Below are 24,107 nucleotides of genomic sequence, written 5' to 3' on the forward strand. Positions count from 1 at the left end.
GTTGTATTTACTTCGATATTTACCGTAGAACACAGTAAATAACTTGTATGGATTAATAAGTAGGAGAAGTAACATCAGTTTGCTGCGGTAAGGATTCTGGGTTTAGGAATTTTCACATGGTGTCAACGCTGCAGGTGAAACAAGAAGAGTAGTGCCAAAGAACCCAACGCTGAACATAGAAGGAGGTTGAATAGCTGCAGAAAGCAGCAGTTTGAATACCCAACGGGATTGCGCAGTCCAAGCTAGGAGGGTTGAATTTTCGGGGAAAGTCTCTCTCTGAGTGATTTGACAGAGAGGGATGTCTTCCAGACCGAAATTTTGCTATGCTAGATAGAGCAGCGCAGAGCTTCAGTGTGAGGAAAGAGCTGGTGGGATGTAATAGGCAGATTATTGGGCTGAAAGACGTCGAAAAAGAGAGGAGAAGCACGATGAGGGAATTTTTCCTCAGTAGACTTCCCGCCAAGAAGTCCGTTTTCTTATTGCCTTAGCAGCAACAGTAAGAGGCAAGGAGGAGCAGTTCGACATTTTCGTGGAGGAGATGGCAATTAGTGGGTTGAGAGATCATGACAAGTTGGATGGGGCATCCAACTATGTGATCTGGAAGGCGAGGATGTTGTGCCTTCTAAATGAGCATTTTCTTCAAGGCCTACGTCAACAGCGTGGTGGCTGAGCCCATGGCTCTAGATCCGCTCAAGAAGCACAAGGGAGAAATGGCGAACGCAAAGAGAATGATCCTCGATGGAGTGAAGGATCATGTGGTCTGTCACATTTTTAGCAGAGGGACTACTAAGTGGATGTGGGATGTGTTGTCTATGTTGTTTCAGGGATCTTTTGAGCAGTGAAAGATGTATTTAGACCACTGAGATTTGCACAGATGTAGAAGGGGGAGCGCATTGATCCATTCCTCACGAAGCTTCAGGAGCAGTGTTGCGGGGGAGCGCCCCCCCCCCTCTCGCTCCCGCTCCCGATCCGCGCTCCGGGCGGGAGCGGGTCGGGAGCGCGCTCCCGAAATCGCTCCCGATTTCGGGAGCGCGCTCCCTAAAAAAAAATTCGCTCCCTGCCTTTTCGGGAGCGTTTTCGGGAGCGTTTTGCCTTTTTTGCATTTTTTTTTTGTAGTAATGTTCGAAATGCAATTTTTTTTGAAAGAAACAAATAGTTTTTGAGTGGGGCAACTTAATGATCAAGTCTAGGCCCTAGTATTGATATGCTATTCATGGTAATGTTAAATTCTTAAAGTAAAAGTGACATTTTCTTTAATTTTCATTTTCATCCTTTTACTTAAATTTTTAACATTACCATGAAATGACTCAGGATGTTTGAGAGTGGTTTCGTCCTCATTGGATTTCATATGGAGAAAGTAGAATTTTAGATTTCATTCAAAATCCAGCAGACTTATCAGTTTTTCAGGATTTCAGGATTGGGGGATTGCAATGTTTCCATTGAATTTTGTCATGTATTAGGGTATGGAACTCATATTTAATCAAGAGTACCAATCCCTCTATGTACCTTGATGTTAGTGACATTGGTTGTCGAACTCCTCTATCATGACCCTTCTAAAAATGTACGCATCACTCAAACAAAATCTTGACTTGACATGCTATGCTTTTTCTATCTTATGTTAATGCTTAGAGGGTGATATTAATGACAAAGATCCCTATACAGATACAAAGGTAATGACAAAGATACCTCTGGATATTAATGCTTGGAGGGTGATATTAATGACAAAGATCCTGATTTTGCAACAAGACTAAAAAATTAGACATTTCTCGTGGTGGCAAGAGGCCCAAGCATAAGAAATAGATAATAGATTTACTTCTCTTCTCTAGTTTCTAGTAGCTTTTATAACTATTGACTCTTTCATATTTATTATGATATTTTTTTAAACAATATATGACAATTTAAGTTTGAAGTTGGCAATTATAACTCATTAGTAATGAATTATGAATATGATGCTTCATGAAAGTTGAAAGTTGTTTCATTTCGTTTCATTTTATAACATTTCATTTCATGTTAGATATTATTTGTTGTAATGGTTACACTTAGCTTACAAGTACAACTTTGGTGATCAATGATGATAAATGTTATATATTGAATTTTGAAAGCTTGAAACTTTAAGATTGATGAATCATGAGACTCAATATGTTGTATGTTACTATGTTACTAACTTGCGGACGTGGTTGATGAAGATTATAACTTCTAGATGATTGTTGTTATATGGTTCAATCTATGCTTTTTTATGTTTTTTATATCTAATTCATCATTTTACATGTTTTTGTTGACATATATGTATCAAAAATTAAAAAATATAAAAAATATATATATTTTTAAAAAATCGCTCCGGGATTCGCTCCCAAACCGGGAGCTTTTGAAAATGGTCGCTCCCGCTCCCGCTTCCGCTCCCGCTCCCCGCTTCCGCTCCCGCTCCCAAGTAACATTGTTCAGGAGACTTGGGATGAGTTAACAGCTATGGGGTCTACATCTCAAGGTTCCAAGATGGTGAGACTGGCCCTAAATTCAGTCTCAGAAGAGTGCCAAGTCTTTGTCCAGAGCATCTTGGGCAGGGTAGCTTTCCAGACTGGGATAGTATGTGGGCAGCTCTCAAGTAGGAAGAGTTGGGGAGAGATCTAGCTAAGTGTAAGCTTGACAGAAGCAGCAGTAGTGGGTCGAAGCCCAAGGAGAAGGAAGAGAATGCAACCCTTGCATCCAAGGGGCAGCAGGAGTAGCAAAGGCGAAAGAAGGACGTCTCGAAGATCAAATGCTTCAGGTGTGGTGAAATGGGTCACTATGCAACACAGTGTCCTCTCAGGAAGAAGGACAAAGATGAGAAGCACGATCTGAAGGCTGCACCCGCAAAGATTGAGGAGGATGAGTTTGCCATGACAACCGAGATACCTCCAGGAGGGAGGTGGGCTGATTTAGAGTTGTAGTTCAAAAAAGCTACAGATGGGCAGGATCCTTGAGGAGCCCACCTCTCAGATCAATTCCTTGCTACGGGAGCCCAGATCAGAAGTAGTAGGATGGACCAATGTCAGTTGGTGCAGAGGAGTGTTGGAGCGACAAATGTAGTGGCTAGAACGCCAAGTCTGAGAAGCGTAGTGCAGAGTTGCAGCAGTGCAGGGAGGCACAATGCAGTAGCAGCAACAACGCAGTGGCTTAAGGGGGGCGTGGGACTAGTAGCAGTTAGATCTTCAGCATCAAGATGCGTCTATGCTGAACACTTGTTTAGATTTTGGGATGTTTTTCAGTTGCAGTGCAGATGAAGTGTTGACAGTGGCAATGCCAGCAGCAACACGGATGCAAGAATTAAGAGGGAGCTGCAGTACGGATGGAGTGTTGACAGTGGCAAGGTCAGCGACAGTACAAATGCAACATTTGCGCAATAGTTCGTAGACAGGATGTCAGACATCAACAACGCAGAAGGAGATGTTACAGAACAGAGTAATGCTTCAACAGGTTGCATTACTAGAGCACATTCCTCGCTAAGAGGGAATGTTGATTTCTGGTAGCATCGGATGTGCTCTAAGTCTCAAATTTTGTAGGGAGGCTTGGGCACATGTATTCCAAAGAACCTAGAAATCATTTTGGGAAATTCCACCTGGAGACAGTTTTATTAAAATAATTAATTATTTTTAATGGGTCCCTAAGTCTAAACTTAGGAAATTAAAATAATCAATGGGTATTAATCTAACTGTGGGTGTAACTTCTAGAAGAAGACGAGGATCAAGTAGAAATGATCTTAGCCATTGATTAGCTTCTAATCTGGGCCGTTGAATGTCAACGAGACGGTTACCTAAGGAGGCTTGAGGGTCATTTGGAAAACACACAGAAAGTTGATCAGCCATATAGAATTGCTAATCCAGAGAGCAGTGCAGTGATTTTGTGGTGATCACGCAAAGAGGGGCAGAGATAGTTTTGGTTGGAGGATTTTCTCTGGAGCCAAGAATACGCAGCAGAGAGGCAGAGAAAGATGCAAAGGAGGCAGTGCAGTGCCCAGTGAGGGTGACTCAAAGCCAGGAAGGGCTCACAAAGAGTAGCACAATGCCTTCCAAGAAGAAGTCTAAGATTTTGTTGGGGGTTTGACGTTCTGAGCTAGGAGGGATGAAGTCGAAGCTCCTCAGAGCAAATCGATGCAGCAGAGAGCTAACATAGTGCCTCAAAGGCAGTGACGCAAGCCTACGTAGTGACTACGTAGGGGAAGCGCAGGGGTAGCCTAGGATTCGTTGGTTCAGTTACCGGATCAGCTGAGACTTGCAGTGTAGAGTGAGGTAATCTCACTAATTTCTTCTGCCGAGTGATATTCTCTGTACTGGATTGCCTACAAGGCATCCAGAGTTTGTATTCAATAATAAATTCTACTTAATAATAAAAAACCTTAGATCTGTTGCACACGTTTTCCCGCATTGGGTTTTTCTGGGGACATTTGTCCAAAAACAACTGTGTCATTTGTTGTATCTTTTTCCTATTTAGTTTCTTGTTTCGGCATATTATTTTTAAATAGTGAATGTCGTAATTGTATTTAATTCGATATTTCTAGTAGAACACAATAATTAACTTGTATGGAATAACAAGTAGGAGAAGTAACATCAGTTTGCTGCAGAAGGGATTCCGGGTTTAGAAATTTTCACAAGTACAAAGTTAGTAATGCTTGTGGCCTGTATGCTACTACAGTGCACAAATCATCTCTGTGTGCGCTACCTTCTATCCCTCTTGGCTATTTTGCTCAGCTATGGAACAAATGCACTCGAAAGAATTAAATACCTTTTCCTCCTAGTGGCCTAGTTATAACATAGCTCGATATCCTACTAGTGGTTAGATTTGACTACCTCAACTCTTAACTAGAGTTATAATATTGACTCTTCTAGAGTCTTCTACAGCATAATCACGTGGCTAACCCCTTTTTCATGAATAATGGGGAGCTGATGTGGAATCCTCTCAAATTATGGTGGTGAAAACAGGAAGGTTAACTTCTGAGTGGCATAACATTCGCATATAGACTTGAGTTGATGCAATTCTTACAATGCTAGAAATCTCTGTGTGTAGAATAACATGAAAAAGTGGTACACTAAAGAGCCAAAGTTTTACCCCCAAAAAACGTCATTTGATGCCTCAAAACACTATCGAAAGGTTTCAAACCTTGTTTTTCCAAATTGGGTTCAACCCATAAAAACGGTCCCATGAGTTGATTCCTCCATGTTCTACTCTAAAAGCATCGTGATGGATGAAAAACAATATAATGATCCAATCTAGATCACAAGAACATCGATGTCACCATAATCTAGTAATGATAACAATTCATCCCTAGTTTTTAGTGATCGCAAGATTCCATTGAATATTAATTTTGGATGGTTAGATAGTTTCATAGTAAGACAATTTTGTACCACACTGAAAAGTTCTTATCATCTTGTATCATCGAAGATGATAGTTCCACAAGTTGAGAAGATGAAGAGACATTACGAGACAAAACAATATATCAAGCCTTGTCATTAATAAGTTTTGAGGACAAAGCTTTTCTAAAGGGAAAGGAAATGTTATGAATGTAAATAATTAGTAATTAATAGTTAACAATGATTAGTATACTCAGGAGGCATGTCCTAAAGGACATGACTATTAATGAAAGGGTACCCACCTAGGTATATATATTGGACCATGTTGAACCTAGAGTGGCACCTGATGATTATATGAAGACTCCATGCCCAAGGATGCTCTAAAGGACACTTGTACCATCAAATATCATCAGTCAACGGAGTTTTTAAACTCTACTTTTATTTCTCATCATATTTCTTGTACCCAGATTCCACACCCTACGAGAAATTATAATAAGTGATACTAGTAATGATGCGTTTTGAGTCTGTAACAGGCATAGGATGTTGGGACTCAATCAACAAATCTTTGGGTGTTTTTTTTACTTGGTTAATTATTCCTTCTTTTTTAGAGGCAGATAATTTTCTAGGTTTTTCCACTCACTTTCAACCCCAAAGTCGGGGTGACGATTTGAAGGTTGAGCCCCTAACACATCTTAGTGTCTAGAGTCAATGTATATTACCATACTAGATCACACAAAAAAAATCGTAGAATTTGATTAGGTCTAGGTATTAATTTTTTTATTTTTTTTATTTTTCGCATTACAGAAATTGCAATAAAAATTGTATTTGTAATGTAATAAATGATGTCTAGAGAAGTTGTATGGGGTATTAATAATAAAATTTGCACCTCTGACCCTCAACTTAATACTATGACACACTTTCAGGGGTTAAAAATGTGTTTTGAACCCTCAAAACCCACTTTTCCTAAGTTTAGTGGGAAATCCATGCCCAAGGATGATCCAGAGGACATTTGTACCATTAGATAACATCAATCAATAGAGTTTTTAAACTCTACTTCTATCTTCTCATCATCTTTCTTATATCCAAATTCCACACCCTGCGGGGAATTGTAACAAGTGATACTAGTAATGATGAGTTTTTGAGTCTGTAATAGGCCTAGAATGTTGGGACTCGATCAAAAAATGAGTACACCTCGGAGTGATTTTTTTTTATCCGGTTAATTATCCCTTCTTTTTCAAAGGCGGATAATTTTCTAGATTTTTTCACTCATTTTTTACCCCAAAGCCGGGGTGACGGTTTGAAGGTTGAGCCCCTAACACATCTTAGTGTCTAGAGTCGATGTATATTACTATACTAGATTACACAAAATTTTTTGTGGAATTTGGCTAGGTCTAAGTAGGATTTTTTAATAATTAAAAATTTCCCGCAAAACAAGATTTTTTAATTATTTTCTATGTAATGATGTAAATAAGTGGCCTTAGGGAATATTTGGGGCGTGTGACTACTCGAAATTCATCCTCAGAGACCCAATGTTATTCTAAGACTCATTTTGGGGGTCAAAAAACGACTTATAGTGCCTCAAAAACCAATTTTCCTAATGATAATGGCAAAAATGAGGAAAAAATTCAAAAAATTGAATAATTGGAAAAATTTAGAGATTTTTCCATTGTCAAAATAAATCAAATTTTGACATGGAAAGTTAAAGGAATATCAAAAGTGATGTAGTAGCAATGTGGGGCCCACCACATGGAGGAAAGTCAAAGTCAAAGTTCCAAGTGGCAAGTCAAATAGTCCAACGTTGAGTTAAAGAGGCAACATTGAAATATTACATATGGCTAAAGTTCAAATAATTTTATTTATTTCAATATGTTGGTGCACATTAAAGTTTGTGGGGGGGAATAATGACATGGCAGCCACATTAGAAAGACAAAGTCAACAACTAGTCAAAAGAGTCCCGAATTATCCACTCAGCAGGTGTAAAAATCAGTTTAAGAGAATTCGTAAAGGTTGAGAAAGTTGAAGGGGGACAAGACTGCCACATAGGACAAACCTTGCCTCCCACTTATCCCCCACTAAGGCTCAAGGAGCAGTTAATTTCATATGCAGCCTAGTTTGGCATCTCCTTCAACACAGATTTTGCTAAGAATTGAGTGGAGGACAGACTGCTACATGCGTCAGATTTTGTCCCCCCACTAACTCATGTTTGTCTCCAAAAGAAAATCAGCGTAGACTTTGATGGAATGTTAAGAGAGGTTAACTCAAGTTTTTGTGATGGCTGTCTACGCCTTAAACTCCACTTAGCCTTCATGCTGCTAGCGAAAAGGTACCTACAACAGTCAACGCAGGCCAACAAGAGACACTACACAACTGTCATTTAATGGAGGATTTATCACAACAGTCAAGCAAATATTTTGAGGGAGTTTGTCTCCCATTTACTTCAGTTATATATGCACTTGGCAAGTAGCTCTCACACTAATAAACAATTAGGAAATTTGGCACATAAGGAAAGGATATACGCTGCCCAGCTACGGAGATATGCACAACAGTCATATCAGCCACTTGTTTGATCATTGCTACACTTGTCATTGGAATTTTCCTTGGGATCATCTCCCATTTTCTTATTTATATGAGTCTTGAGCTCTCATAGTTATTTTAGGAGCTATTGGGGCTTATGGTGACTCTGCTGGATTTTGTATTCATTTTCATATAATAAAAGAGACTTTGGGGTATTATTGTGTTGGTGTTCTCCTTCCATTTCTTGAGGTGATGTTATTTCAATTGTTGTGTATTACATTCTACATGTATGTTGGATTATGCTAGTTATCATTTTGCCACTTGTTTGGATTAACATATGCAAGTTATCTTGTATGGTTTTTGGGTTAGAGAATACTCTAGGAAGAGGAGCACTAGAAGATTTTTGGTGAAATCTCTAGCCTTCTCCTCCATTGTATAATCTAATATCTTATGATTGCTGACATCTTTTTCTAAGTGTGTAGAGATCTTTAGATTTGGTTGAAGGATTTACTTGGGTGTGAGGTAGCTCTCCAATAGACAAACTAACTCCCAAGATCAAGAATAGAAGGACCCAATCGGTTTGCCTCAAGGATCTCAGCAAAGGATTTTGAAAGAGGGAGTTTTTTTTCCTCTAGCCTACTAAGATCACATAAATTTAAATTAATTTTTTTTTTATCAATATCTTGTGCTTTCAAGGATTTTATTTGCTACCTAGTGCATTGTTTTAACTAGACAATTATGGAGTTCTACTCGCATGTCTTGATCTAGTTCTTGTACACTAATTGTAAATTATCATTTTGACTCTTTCATGTCATCTTTGTTTCCATTTCAGGATTTCTTTGCTTTCAATTTTTGAAGCATTCTACTTTGTTTTAAGCAAAATAAAATTTCATTTCTTAAAGAGCAAATACTTGGAAAGCACTGGTTGTTTGTGTATTTCATGCTTATCTTATGATGGTTATTTCTCATATCAGTTTTTGCTTATAAATATTAAAGAAATAATCTATTTAACTCTAACAATTCTCCTAGAAACTCACATCTCTTTTTAACTTAACTTTTCAATAGGGACCACCACCCTTAGCTAACCTAGGAGATAGCTTAAACAGAGAGAGAAGGGATTTAGTGTGACAACCCCTTCTCTAAGCTCCCTGCCACCAACCACACCTTGTAGGGTTGAAGGCTTTTCTCACTGACTTGTAGGTAGGTGTAGGCGGCAGGGTCATGATTTGTGGCGCCATTGTTGGGGACAAGCTTTCTTTTACCTGGGAAATCGACTAAACTTTTGGTTTTAGCATTTTTGAACTTTAGATTTAGATTCTTGCTCAAGTGGCGACTCCACTCAATCCAAATTTTGCAAGTCTCTACTAGGAGAAATTCAAGTGGTCTAGTTAGCCCCTCTCCTGACCCCAAAAGGGTTTTTAGAGAGAGGTTGAATAGACTTTCTCATAGTAGTGCTCTTGCTAGTCTTGGGCAAGAGGCTATTTCTGATATTCATTTGCTTTTTCAAAAACAAATAGAGCCTAACATTATGAATGATCTTTTTGCTCCTTGTGACTTCACTAACATAAATGGCTATCCTCACAATATCCCTAACAAGGCTATTGAAATGTTGCCTTCCTTTCAATGTAACAATGCCATTAGTGCTACATCACATGTGAAAAACTTTAATGTTTGTATCTTTAAATGGTGTAACACTGCTAAATATGAGGATGTGAAGATGAGACTTTTTGTTTTATCTTTAGAAGAGTATGCTCTTGATTGGCTCACTTAGCAACCTGCTAACTCATATAACTCTTTACAAGCCATTCTAACTGCATTTTTAGATAAGTTTGGAGAGAAGAAGGAAAATAGGCATTTGATCAACGCCATTAGAAATATGAAGAAAAATGAGAACGAAACCATGGAGGAGTTTAACAAGAGATTCAATGGATTAGTAAAAAGCATGCATGCTATTGTTAAAATTCTTGATGAATTTCTTTTATGCTCATATCCAGATGCTTTTGGTGTTGACACTGCTTATGAGTTGAGGAGGAAGGAGCCTGTGAATTTAGGTGTAACTCAAACTAAAGCCTTACAAATGGAAAAAGTTAGAAAGCAATCAGAAAAGTCTGAACTTCCTGGTTTCACTAGAGGGCCATCGAAACCAAATGATTCCAAAGGCAAGGCCAAAGAAGAGACTACACATGATCCTATTAAGGAGTTAACTCAACTCATCAAGAGTATGGAGGCAAATCACACCAGTCAAATGAATGCTCTCCAAAATCGATTAGTGGCCATGGAAAGAAATCAAGGTGGGAGATTCCCAAATAGAGGAAATGATAGATGGAAAAATAAAGGACCTCCCAATGATCATAGGCCACCTAATCCACTTGAGTTTACAAACTTAGTTGATGATTCCATGCCTTATTGTAGACCTTGTGATGACATACATGATGAACTCACTTGTCCTTATACAAGAAGGATCCTAGAAGGAGATATGGTGGGAACAAGTGAGCAAATCAATGTAGTTGGAAACAAGCATCATTTTTCCTTGGAAAATTGGATGGGAGTTATGGAGAGCAGTCAGAAAATAAATAAAAAGTCTCCATCCTCCTAGAGTATAAATATTTTTGAAGATTTGGATAGGATCACTGAGTTATATGGAGAGAAGCCTTCATTAACTCAGATTTTAGAGATAGCTAAGGATAAGGAAAGGGGAAAGAATAAAGAAAGAAATCATATTAAAAATTTCACCCCACCCACATCAAAGTTGAATATTGACTTGGGAGGATGGATTTTTAGTTCATGTTACTGAAATCATGAAGATTCCCTCCCAAAGATATAAATTGTTGAAAGCCATTGATGCTCCCAATGGAAAAGAAATGTCTAATTTTTCTAAGGATAGATATGAGGATGCCCCTATCACTCTGCAAAGTAGTGATATGTGTAGAGATAACAGAGACCACCAACCTTTTTTCATCACTTTGCTGGTCAATGGAATGATTTTACATAATTGTATGTTTGACTCTAGGGCATCATCTTGTGTCATGACTAAGAAAGTGATGAATCAATTAAACTTGAGGATTTCTAGACCCTAACACAACATTTGTGCAATGGATTCAAAGATCATTGAAGTGTGTGGTTTGATAAAATATCTTCAAGTCCACTTAGTTGTACATCCTGACATTATGATCACCATAGATATTGTGGTGATTGATGTCACTGATGCTTGGGGGATGTTATTGTCTAGAAAGTGGGGAGCTGATATTGGGGGTAGTTTGCAAATGGATTTGAGTTATTCTACCATCCCTAATAGTGAGGGCATCATGGTTAGATTAGATAGGGAATTGGAGAGAAAGTTTCATATAGAAAATCCCAAGGAGCCTCATAATGAAGTTGTGTATGAATCTGATAACTTGGGAAACTATGCTATCCTGGCTAATTATTTTCATCCTTTGGAGAAGGAGGTGGATTGTGTTGTCGCGCCGATTGACACGACAATGCTTAGACCGGGGGCTGTCACTCTGATCCCCGATCCCTCCGTTTAAGCATGTCTCCCACGGCTAAGGGGGGTAGTCCCCGTGAGATGATGAGACCAACTGTCGACCAGTTGGTTGGGAGACACGAGACACGATTAAGATAAGCACTAAAATGATTTGATTAGTTAGCAGACCAGTGCCTTAAGAGATTGTTATTAAAATGATTACTTGTTAAATGATATAGAAAAATAAACCGTGACCAGCAATCATTTGTCATCAGCTAAATCACATGACCAAAACGATATCCAGCAACTGAAAACTTCGAAAAGATGAATGAGAATCCTAAATTACTAACCAGATATCAATTTTGTGTCTCGACTTGAAAATTTTAGATCTCAGCATGAAAGATATAACATGATAATTCCCGAAAATAACTGAATCCGTCATAAGAGAGAATTTTCCAAAATTTTTATGCTTTTTCAAATTTTATATATATATATATATATTTTGGACCCCAAAGTCTTCTTTTATTAACCAGAAACTGATTTACAAGAGAGTTTCTTCAGTCTTAGACTCCACAGATCCAATTCATCTGAAATGACCCCCTAAGACCCTATATAAAGGAAATGAGCCCAACGGCTAGTTCAAATGATCCATGTAGAAATGATCTCGACCGTTGATGAGGATCAAGACATCTCTTGATCTCATCCGTCGATTTATTCACTTAAAATATTATTATTTTATTAGTTAGGGTTTTTGCTTTATTTTTTTTTTATTTTTTATTATTTTTTATTTATTTCATTTTTTAATTTATTTTTTATTTTATTATTTTTATTTATTTTATGAAATGGATCATTTGAACTAAACCTTTGGAAACATCACCTAGGACCTAGGACTTAGGACTCATGAGGGGATTTAAAACATTTTTCGACCCTCAAGACACATTTCATGATGACTTTTACAAAATTACATCTTAAGGTGGAAAACCCCTTTAATACAGACCCTCACAAATCACCCAGCTCTGCGACACAACGATAATCTAGCAGATCAACACACTAGGATTCTCCTAAAGTTCTAATGACAAAATCCATCCGGCTTTGGGGTCAGGTTTGAAGGAAAACTCTGCCGATCCATGGATCGGTGAGACAAAAAACCTTCCAGGACGTAGATTACCACTAGAAAGTTAAGTCCACCTAGGCAATTTTACATACACGACTCATATCTGCTAAGATTATTTACAATTAATACATGCAGACTGGGTTTACAATTAGATTGATCAAGCTGCTGATGACTGCTGGATGGCACGGACACGCTGATCAGGTGCTGCCCCTTTCTTGCAAAGAAAAAGGGGGGGTACTGCATGGGTAGTTGACCAGTAGAGGTCAACATCTGGCTCTACTTGGGGACACGTCGCTGCTTGCAGGAATGTGAGAATCCAGAATCTGCATCCATACAACACAAAAATAAGTAGCGTCCATCCAAAAATCATCATATACTTTAAGCACAGGAAAGAAAAAAGCTCTTCATTTATTAACTATCTAAAGCAGAAATTAAAATGCGGAAAAACAAGGAGTAGGGTTAGAAATACGATACAAAAGATGCCCCATGGCATCAGATGTGTTCAATAAAGTGCATACTGAGCATTTGCCTGCTTTCAGGCAAATTTGTCGGCTGCTTGTCGGATGTACCATGTCCAATTCTGCATAAGGTAGGACTTTTTCCTATCCGAAAATCAAGCTGCTCACGGCCGTCTGATGCGTCAAATCTTCTTCTCTTTTTCTTTCTGGCAGGTTCAATTACTGATGACCTGGAACTTTCTATTTCAAAACTATCAGATGAAGTATGCGTGATATGTCTTTCTTTATCCTGCATCTGATCTTTATCATTCTTAAGTCTATCAGGATCACCTTCAATTAACCATCTCTCAATCGAAACAATAACCTCCTCATAATAAGATGGAGCTCGTTGCAACAAATGAGAAGGCTCCTGATCTATTGATGTCACCTGGTTTCTCTCATCTTCCAATTGCTGAAACCTTTGAACCTGTATTCTAATGGCATCCATCTGTCTAGAGTGTTCAACCTTTATATCACCGATTTGTCTGGCATGATGTTCTTCCATGTCTTTTATCACTTTATGGTTCTTTTCCTTTATGTCCATCAAGTAATGCTGCATGAAATTTATTTCTTCTTTATGATTCGCTTGCATGTCAGCCAACTGATTATTATGATTGAACGTCATGATAGTCATTTCCTCATCCATAGTTAATAACTTGTTTTGCATAGAGTCAATTTCCTTATCATGATCAGCTTTCATGGTCACCATATTTTCCTCTAAGACTGACATCTTGCTATGCATGTTTCCAATTTCTGTTTCATATTTAGTTTTCATGGCCTCAATTTCTTTAGCATGCTGATTTTGCGTGACCTCAATCTCCCTATTACGTTTTTCCAGGTGGGTGCATAAAGTTTTCACATCATTGACATAATTAGTTTGATTGATTTCCATATTTCTTACCAGCATCATTAGATCTCGTAAAATTTGTTTTTGCTCTTCCCTTTCATTGTCATTTGTCCCTGATTTTTCACTATCATGAACTTGATCTGCAATATTTCCGGTGGATGACACATTCTGACATGATGAATCGTCTTGGGATCTTTCAGCTGGACCTCTTATCAAATTACTTTCATTCTGTTGCACAATTTTAGAGGTAGAAGGCAAGCTATTTGGACTATCATATCTATCTTTAAAAGCATTGAGAATGTCTTGTAAAGAAGTGAAAAAATCATTAGGAAAATTATTAAACCAATTCAAGGCATCACCCTCTAAAGAATGGACAAATAGACGCATCTTGAAATCTTCATGATTATATTGAGGAAATCTACAATATAAGATCATTACACAAGTAAACATGTTTAAATGCTTTCCAACAGTGACCGAATCACCACCCGAGAACTTAAATAATTTAGAAATGGCCTCTTTCGGAAGATCATGGAGATTATCAGTAAAATGACATGGTTTACATGAATAATCCATGATGAACAGTAAGGGATCAGATGGATGATAGAAAGAGATTTCTGCTCAAGAAAATTAAGAGATGAAAGAAGTGGAGTCGCCACTTGAACAATGAATCTGATTCTAGGATCCAAAAAGTAATCACAAGCAGATATGAGGGAAGCTTCTTGTCTGGGAAAAATGAGAAAGTGGAGTCGCCACCCAAACAAGAAACACACCGAAGAGACACTGATAAGGCAATGAAAGATCCAAATGATAACCCCAAAGGTTGAATCTGCCAGCTCAAATGAGAGATGAGAAAGATGAGAAGATGAATGTCGATGAAACTCCAGGAACAGAAAAACTCTGTCCCCGGCAACGGCGCCAAAAAATGTTGGCGTTGCCGGCTCAAACGAATGATAGAAAGATGCACGATGAATGATAAAAAGTCGTTGAAACACCAAGGACAGAAAAACTCTGTCCCCGGCAACGGCGCCAAAAAATGTTGCCGTTGCCGGGCCAGATGAAAAGATAAAAAATGAGAAGGATGATTGTCGTTGAAACGCCGAGAATAAAATGATCCCCGGCAACGGCGCCAAAAAATGTTGTCGCGCAGATTGACACGACAACGCTCAGACCGGGGGCTGTCACTCTGATCCCCGATCCCTCCGTTTAAGCCTGTCTCCCGCGGCTAAGGGGGGTAGTCCCTGTGAGATGATGAGACCAACTGTCGACCAGTTGGTTGGGAGACACGAGACACGATTAAGATAAGCACTAAAATGATTTGATTAGTTAGCAGACCAGTGCCTTAAGAGATTGTTATTAAAATGATTACTTGTTAAATGATATAGAAAAATAAACCGTGACCAGCAATCATTTGTCATCAGCTAAATCACATGACCAAAACGATATCCAGCAACTGAAAACTTCGAAAAGATGAATGAGAATCGTAAATTACTAACCAGATATCAATTTCGTGTCTCGACTTGAAAATTTTAGATCTCAGCATGAAAGATATAACATGATAATTCCCGAAAATAACTGAATCCGTCATAAGAGAGAATTTTCCAAAAATTTTATGCCTTTTCAAAATTTTTTTTTTTTTTTTTTTTAAAGAAAATTCTAAATCTAAACTATATAAAAAAAAATAAACTAAACCAAAATTAAAATAAATAAATCCTTTTTTATTTTTTAATTTTCATATAATAAAAATCTATAAAGAAAAAAAAATGATTAACTATAAAAAATTAAAATCTAAAAATTTAAAATCTAACAAAATATAACTAAGGCTAACACATTAAAAAATTTAATTAAAACAAATCTAAATAAAACAAAAATTAAATCAAAATCTAATTAAAACTAAGTCCTAACAAATCTTTTTTATTTTTCATATTACTATTAGAAGCAAAATTTTAAAACTATATAAAAAATCTAATGAATAAAACAACCTACCACTAAAACGAAATTCAAAATTTTAAATTCTAAAGTTAAAACAAAACTTAATTAAATCTAACTAAAACTATTTTAAATATAAACCAAAATTTTAAATCTAACTTAAAACTAAAATTGAAAATTAAAAAAAAAACTTAAATCTAAAGACTAATTAAAATCTATTTAAAAAACAAAAACAAAAAAATTTAAATCTAAACCTGAACTAATCGAAACTTTAAAATAACTAAAATCTAAATCAAAACTTAAAACAAAAAAAATTACAAAATCTAATCTAAAATGAACCTTTTTATATTTTTTTAGATTTTTTTTTTTTATGATTTTAATAAAAAAATTAAACAACAAATCAAAAACCTAAACGTATAAAACTATAACCTAAATCCAAATGAAAATTTAAATATAAATCAAAATAAAATAGCCCTACAGCGAATTCCGATTTCTGCACGATCATTAAAACACTGAACGCTTATCACAAAAAAGGTATCAAAACCCTGAGATGCGGCTTACTGATGCTGATAAAAGAAAAACGCAGGCATTACGTGGGCAAGACTGCAATGATAGTCGATGGTGGGGGACTTACGCTGAGATCAAAACGACGCAACAGCTTCACGCGTAACAGCTGTACCTTACTTGAGCATTTTGAAAACGATTTGGAACGGGCTCCTTACCTGAGATTTTCCGATTATTTCCCCGCAGGTAATGCGAGCTAATTACTGAGCAAAAGGACGAGGGTTCAACAGATTTACGCAGGTGTGCTGTTCGGCAGGCTCATGTCAACGTTTTGGCAGCCTGCGGGCTTCGATTGGAAAACGTTCACGCCACTGTCGGCTATCTTGAAATCTGATGAGTTGAGTCCTCAGCGTGGATGGCTCGTTGGGTTCGAAAGGCAGCAGGAGAACCACGCTGATTCATTCAAGAATTTTTTCTTTCTGGGCATGAACACACGTTGACAATCGCCGCTTTTTCCTCTTAAACTGAATTGTGTTAACCCTTTGAAAAATGAAGCTTTGAACAGACAGGGGTCACATAAATGTGTAAACGTGGCTGAAGCTGCTGCTTGTTCTTGTGCAGGGAGGTCGGACTCGGATCTGCTGGCTGAGCAGCTGCAAAACAAATAAAATAAAATAAAAAAAGAATGAAACCCTAATCTTAAATCTGCACAAAGCAAAACTTGAAACCCTGAAACAACTGATTAATGTACAGATTTGGCCCCTTAACAGCCAGATTCAACAATGAGTGCGGAAATATTTCAAAGAAACAGAAATTTTAGGTTTTCACTGTGAAGAACTTCAGAAAATCCCTCATGCAAATTAGAAAAATAAACCGAATGATAGACCCAGGATCAAATCCAACTGGGCTCAGCAAAAAATGCTTGCGGGAGTTGGCTGGTTCAGCCGAGAACTTCCCCTAACGCCCACAATCTTCCTTCAGAAAATGTTTTCTGCACAGCTCAAGACAACCATCAGTAAAGAGGGCAAAAATGCTGCTAGATCTCAAAAAGTAATGGAGATACCTGCCATTACTTCAGAAACCCTAACAACACCCAAACCCTAGCAAGTGAACAAGATACCTGTGCTCACAATACTCTACAAGAAGCTATTATTAACAGCTGAAAATAACATATGCAGAAAATTAAACAATCTCACAGCATTTCAAGAGAGTAACACCAGCAAGATATGGACCCCAAAGTCTTATTTTATTAACCAGAAACAGATTTACAAGAGAGCTTCTTCAACACCAGACTCACAGATCTTATTCCCCTGAAATGACCCCCTAAGACCCTATATAAAGGAAATGAGCCCAACGGCTAGTTCAAATGATCCATGTAGAAATGATCTCGACCGTTGATGAGGATCAAGACATCTCTTGATCTCATCCGTCGATTTATTCACTTAAAATATTATTATTTTATTAGTTAGGGTTTTTGCTTTATTTTTTTTAAATTTTTTATTATTTTTTATTTATTTCATTTTTTAATTTATTTTTTATTTTATTATTTTTATTTATTTTATGAAATGGATAATTTGAACTAAACCTTTGGAAACATCACCTAGGACCTAGGACTTAGGACTCATGAGGGGATTTAAAACATTTTTCAACCCTCAAAACACATTTCATGATGACTTTTACAAAATTACATCTTAAGGGGGAAAACCCCTTTAATACAGACCCTCACAAATCACCCAGCGCTGCGACACAACGATAATCTAGCAGATCAACACACTAGGATTCTCCTAAAGTTCTAATGACAAAATCCATCCCGGCTTTGGGGTCAGGTTTGAAGGAAAACTCTGCCGATCCATGGATCGGTGAGACAAAAAACCTTCCGGGACGTAGATTACCACTAGAAAGTTAGGTCCACCTAGGCAATTTTACATACACGACTCATATCTGCTAAGATTATTTACAATTAATACATGCAGACTGGGTTTACAATTAGATTGATCAAGCTGCTGATGACTGCTGGATGGCACGGACACGCTGATCAGGTGCTGCCCCTTTCTTGCAAAGAAAAAGGGGGGGTACTGCATGGGTAGTTGACCAGTAGAGGTCAACAGATTGTAAGAAAGATGGAGTTTGGCACATGAATTTTGATGGTGCCCATTCTAGGTATGGTAAGGGTGTTGGAATTGTCCTTACCTCCTCTCTTGGTCACATATTCAAGTTTGCCTATAGATTGGAATTCGATGCAACCAACAATGTAGCAGAGTATGAGGCTCTGTTGTTGGGTCTTGAGCTTGCAAAAGACTTGAGGATAAAGTTGCTTACTATCAAGGGGGATTATGATTTAGTCATTCTTCAAACTAAGAATCAATTTGCATGCAAGAATGATAGATTAAAGAAGTATCGAAATGTTGTTTGGGATAATATGGAATATTTTGATGCATTAGACCTTCAAGTAATTCCTAGGGAAGGAAATAAACAAGTTGATGACCTGCCTGTTGCTGCATCTACATTATAGCTTGGAGAGAACTTGGTGGTTGATAAAATTAAGATGGAGATTATCTTGAGGCCATCAGTTCATGATAATATATAGCATTGGCAAATCTTTAATGATGAGAGCCCGGTGGTTCGTTTTTTAAATAACATGGAGGAATTTTCTGAATTTAAGGCTGGCTACAAAGAGGAAGGATGTGATTATGAGGAGTGTAATGTGGTGACAAATCCCACTCCTAAGGAACATGTAGCCTTGGAGCAAGTGTTTGATAGACATGATGCATCGAAGAGAAAAGATGATAAGAAAATTGACCCAAGGGAATTCATTAAAGTGAATATTGGTACCACTCATGACCCAAAGATTATTAAAATAGGCAAGGGTACCAGTGAGCAAGAAAGGAAGAATTTGATAAATTTACTTCATGAATATAGAGATATTTTGGCTTTTTCATATGATGAATTGAAAGGTTATAGGGAAGATGTTATGGAACATACTATCCCTCTTCAGGATGAAAATGCCAAACCTTTTAGACAGAAACTTAGGAAAATCAATCCTAAGTTAGCCCCCTTGGTGCAAAAGGAATTGCAAAATATGCTTCAGGCTGGTATTATTGCTCACACTAGGCATTCCACATGGTGTTCAAACTTGGTTATTGTGAGGGAAGAATGGATCAATCAGGGTATGTGTAGACTTTCGAAATCTTAATTTAGCTTGTAAAAAAGATAATTACCCTTTACCTAATATGGAAACATTATTGCAAAGGGTAACAGGATTTGGAATGATGTCTTTGTTAGATGGATTTTCAGGATACAACCAAGTCTTGGTGAAGAAGGAGGATAGACATAAGACAACATTCACCACACCATGGGGTACTTTTGAATATTTGAGGATGCCTTTTGGATTAACGAATGCTGGAGCAACTTTTCAAAGGGCTATGGACTATGCCTTTAAGGATCTAATTGGCAAATTTATTGAGATCTATCAAGATGATTTAATTGTTTTTTCTAAAAATGGAATTTCCCATATAGGCCACCTAAGGCAAATTTTTGATAGGTGTAGAGAGTATGGAATATCCTTAAATCTTGCTAAATCTTTTTTTGGAGTGACTGAAGGGAAGTTGCTTGGTCACATCATTTCAAAGGATGGGATCAAGATTGATGTTGAAAGAGTTGAGGCTATTCAAAAGATTCCTTTGCCTCATAATATTAAAATCCTTCAATCCTTCTTAGGAAAGATTAATTTTCATAGAAGTTTCATTCCAAATTATGCTTAGATTGCCAAACCCATCCAAACCCTCTTAAAGAAAGATGTTAAGTTCGTTTGGGGAAATGAGGGTAGAAAATGTTTTTGGTAAATGAAGGATTCTATTGTCAAAGCACATGCTCTAGTAAGCCCTGATTATTCAAAGGAGTTTTTGATTTTCTCTTTTGCATCCGAAGATACTATTGCTAGGGTGTTGCTTCAAAAGAATAATGAAGGGCATGAGCAACCTATTGCTCTTATAAGTAGGTCCCTTCAAGGATCTAAGTTGAAGTATAGCACCATGGAGAAGCAAGCTTATGCTTTAGTCAAGTCTCTTAAATAGTTCAGAGATTATGTGGGGTATTCTAGGATAATTTCATTTGTTCCCCACTCTGCTGTAAAGGATATTTTAGTCCAAGCAGATTGCTTAGGAACTCGAGCTAGGTGGGTCTCGAAGATTCAAGAGTATGATTTGGATATTAGACCTACCAAGCTTGTGAAAGGCCAGGGACTGGCCCAAATCTTGACTGAAGGAAATGAGAAAGTGATAGGAATGATTTGTCAAAATGACTTGGAATTAACTTCATCGGAACTTCAAAGATTGGGTCAACTTGAATGGTATAAAGACATTATTTATTATATGCAAAATTTATCGTGTCCTAACCATTTAGTTGGCCACAAGAGAAGAGCATTAAGGCTTAGAGCAACTAAGTATTGCATTATGAAGGATGGTCTGGGTTGGAGAATTCCGGAGGGGGTAATACTTAGGTGTGTTGATGAGGTCGAAGCCAAAAAGCTTCAATCTGAGTTTCATTTAGGATTTTGTGGAGGGCATTATGTTGCTAAGACTACTACCCACAAAAATTTGAGGGTTCGTTATTTTTGGCCTTCTATTTTTGCTGATGTGCACAAGTATGTTAGAGGTTGCCAAGCTTGTCAACTATTCATTGGGAAGTAGAAGTTAGCCTCTTTGCCTCTTCAGCCTGTGGTCGTGGAGGCTCCCTTTCAACATTGTGGGCTAGATTTTATAGGGAAATTTAATGAAAATTCGAGTAATGGCTACTCATGGATTATAACTGCCACTGATTATTTTACTAAATGGGTAGAATCCATCACTACAAAACATGCAATCGACAAAGTAGTGATAGATTTTCTTGAAGATAAGATTATCACTCGTTTTGGTGTCCCTGCCAAGATTACTACCAACAATGCCAAGGCTTTTAGCTCTGCTGAATTCTCATCGTTTTGCTTTAAGTATGGCATTGTTTTATCCCATTCATCAAACTACTATCCTCAGGGTAATGGCTTAGTAGATTCTAGTAACAAGAATTTGAGAAACATAATCAAGAAGATAGTAGGGGATAACAAACAAGCATGGGATAGTAAAATTAAATATGCTTTGTGGGCTGATAGGATTACAAAGAAGAGTTCTACTGGGAAGAGTCCCTTTGAGTTAGTTTATGGCTTGGATGTTACCCTTCCTGTGCATTTGAGGCTACCAGCTTACCAATTGCTACAAAGTTTTACATCTGATAAAGATGTTGTGCAATGTAGGATTGACCAAATTGTAGAATTGGATGAAACTAGAAGAAGAGCCTTTGAGCATTGTTGTAAAAATCAATCTAAGGTAAAAAAAAAATTGACAAATCATCTAGGAATAGAATGTTTTCTAACAATGACATGGTTTTGCTACAGGATCGTAGGAATGAAAAGCCAGGAAATCATGGTAAGTTTGACAGTTTGTGGCTTGGACCATACATTATCAGGGAAGTAGTTGGACAAAATTCCTACCATTTGAGCACTTTGGATGGAGAACCACTAGAGTTACCTGTGAACTGCCAACTGCTCAAATTGTTCTACAAAGAAAATATCTGATGAGGCCGGATTGTTGGTGGATGAGGGAAAATTTCCCTTAGAGATTTTTCTAGTGATTCTCTCAGGAGAGGGTTGCCAATTTGGCATCCAGATTATTGTACTTAGATTTTTGCTGTTGCATAATAATAAAATAAACCCTCATCTGCGGCACCCATTTTCCCTTCAAGGTTTTTTTAGGGACATTAGTCCAAAAATATTGGTGTCTATTTTATTGTGTGTATCTATTTTCATGGTTCCAGTTTATTTTCTGTAGCGTAATTTTATTGTGAAGAATTGCAGTGTGATTTATTCATTATTTGTCATAACAAATAAATTGCTAATTAATCCGTTAGAAGAATAAATTTCCAGTTGCTGCAATTTAAGGAAATTTTACAACAAGACAAGACAGTTTTTGGGAATCCAGGTGAAGGAGAAGAAGAACAAAGAAGGACAAGAAGGAAGAATTCATCTTTAGCATCTATCTCTCTCTCTTGAACTTCTGGGCAGACTTAGTTTCTGGGCATATTTTGGGAGGCCAAAATTCAGCCTAGGCAAATCAGAGGGGGCCAAAATAGAAGGCAGAAGTTTGACATGACTTGACTTGACTAGAGGATTTCTTGACCAGGTTTGATCATAGATTTGTTCTGTTTGATTTCATAGTTGACTAGCAGCATTAGATGTATCTATTCTTGAACTGAAGAATTTCTCTAAGGAAAAGGTTGTTGCGTTTTTCCCCCAAGTGGGTTTTCCCGAGGTAAATCTTGTGTTCTCTTTGTGCATTGTGATCTCCATTGTCATTATGGTTTTATGGTTAGAAGTAATTATCGATATTTGAGCAATTTGTGCTTGTATCTATTGCACTTGAAAAATCAACACCAATAAATACAATAAAATAATCTCCATTAGAGGAGTGCCTTTTATCCTTGTGCATATGGAGACTTTAGGACCCCTTTGACCAAGTAATATATAATAACAGTCCTTTGAGAAAGTGCACTCTTGATAAGTGTCCCAAAGTAATTTCATATCCTACATAAATGTGCCACATTTGGATCAATGTGCATACACATCCAACCAACTCGCAAAATAGCAATGTGCCATAGGACCATGTTGACAAAGATAAATAATATAAAATATGCTCCATGAGAGGTGTGCCCTAGTGAAGTGTGCCAACCTCATCATAGGTGGCCAACCAAGAAGAATGGTAATTGCCCTCCAACAAATCTTAAAAGAATGCAATACCATGAGTTGGAAAGCAAATCCAAGGGTAATAATCACCATCATGGCCAACTAACTCCTCCAAGGAAGGGATCAACTCATTTTCTAGCAATAAAATAATGCAATGATGTGAAGATGGCTCAACATGTGTGCACAATAGGGGAGTGTTCCACTAAGAAGCATAGTCCACCTCCAAATAACATCATAACATAGGACACTCATGCAAATAGCCTCCAACCAAGCCAAAAGATAATAGAATAATGTGATCAGCCTCAACATGTGTCCCAATGAGTTGGTGCGCTCCATCAAGGTGTTGTGCCATTTAAACTTAAGTTGTATTCCTAGTGAAGCCCCATTATGGTGCGAAGAAAAGAATAAAACATTAGATTCAACCTAACGTGCACCACCACCAAGAGACTAATGAATAATTAAGCATCAGAAAAGGTTAATCACTATGAAAGCCCCTTTTATACCCCCTTCTAACTGAAACTTGGGAAATAATATGCATCAATAAGGATACTACATCATCAAATGCAAGTGGTGTCTAAGTTACATCACCTAGGGAAATCCCACCAAGGAAAAGTGCATCACCCAACCATATCAAATTCCATATGAAAAGTAACATGGAAAGGTGCTAGCTCCTCGTGATACATCAAGTGTATCCCCCACAACACATTCAACAAAAGGGGACCATGTAGAACACCCCCTCCTAGTGACAAGGCAATATCATGACACCACCATACATTGTCACTAGAACAATATAAGAAAAATACGACACGTATAGCAATCATTCACATGTCAAGAGAGTGATCCATCAAGGAAATGTATGAAAGTAGCACCAAACATTAGATAACCATCAACCATGACTTCCACCATTGAGAAGTGAATCTGCTCCATGAAATATCTCTATCAAATAATCCACTCTCAAGAGGAAGAGGCTCCATGAAGGTGTGTACCCCAAATCCATCCAAATGAGTACCAGCTGCAAACCCCATCAATATGATAAAAATCCCAATGTGAAACATCATACAATATGAGGTGTAACAAAGCTCAAAGATGCCATTCTTAAATAGCCATAACCATACCATTATTGAAGTTGTCATCTCAAGTCATTAGTAG

General features: G+C 37.5%; 1 protein-coding gene across 11 annotated transcripts in view; it reads left to right on the top strand.

Annotated features, from left to right (window-relative positions):
• LOC149253377 (uncharacterized) overlaps positions 1–24,107 on the top strand; it is a 323,687-nt gene that overhangs the window by 273,053 nt on the left and 26,527 nt on the right. The window lies entirely within an intron of this gene.

The sequence above is a fragment of the Pinus tabuliformis genome, chromosome 7 (genome assembly GCF_031772625.1).
Source record: "Pinus tabuliformis cultivar Carrire ecotype Pingquan chromosome 7, CPIR1, whole genome shotgun sequence".
NCBI lineage: Eukaryota > Viridiplantae > Streptophyta > Pinopsida > Pinales > Pinaceae > Pinus > Pinus tabuliformis.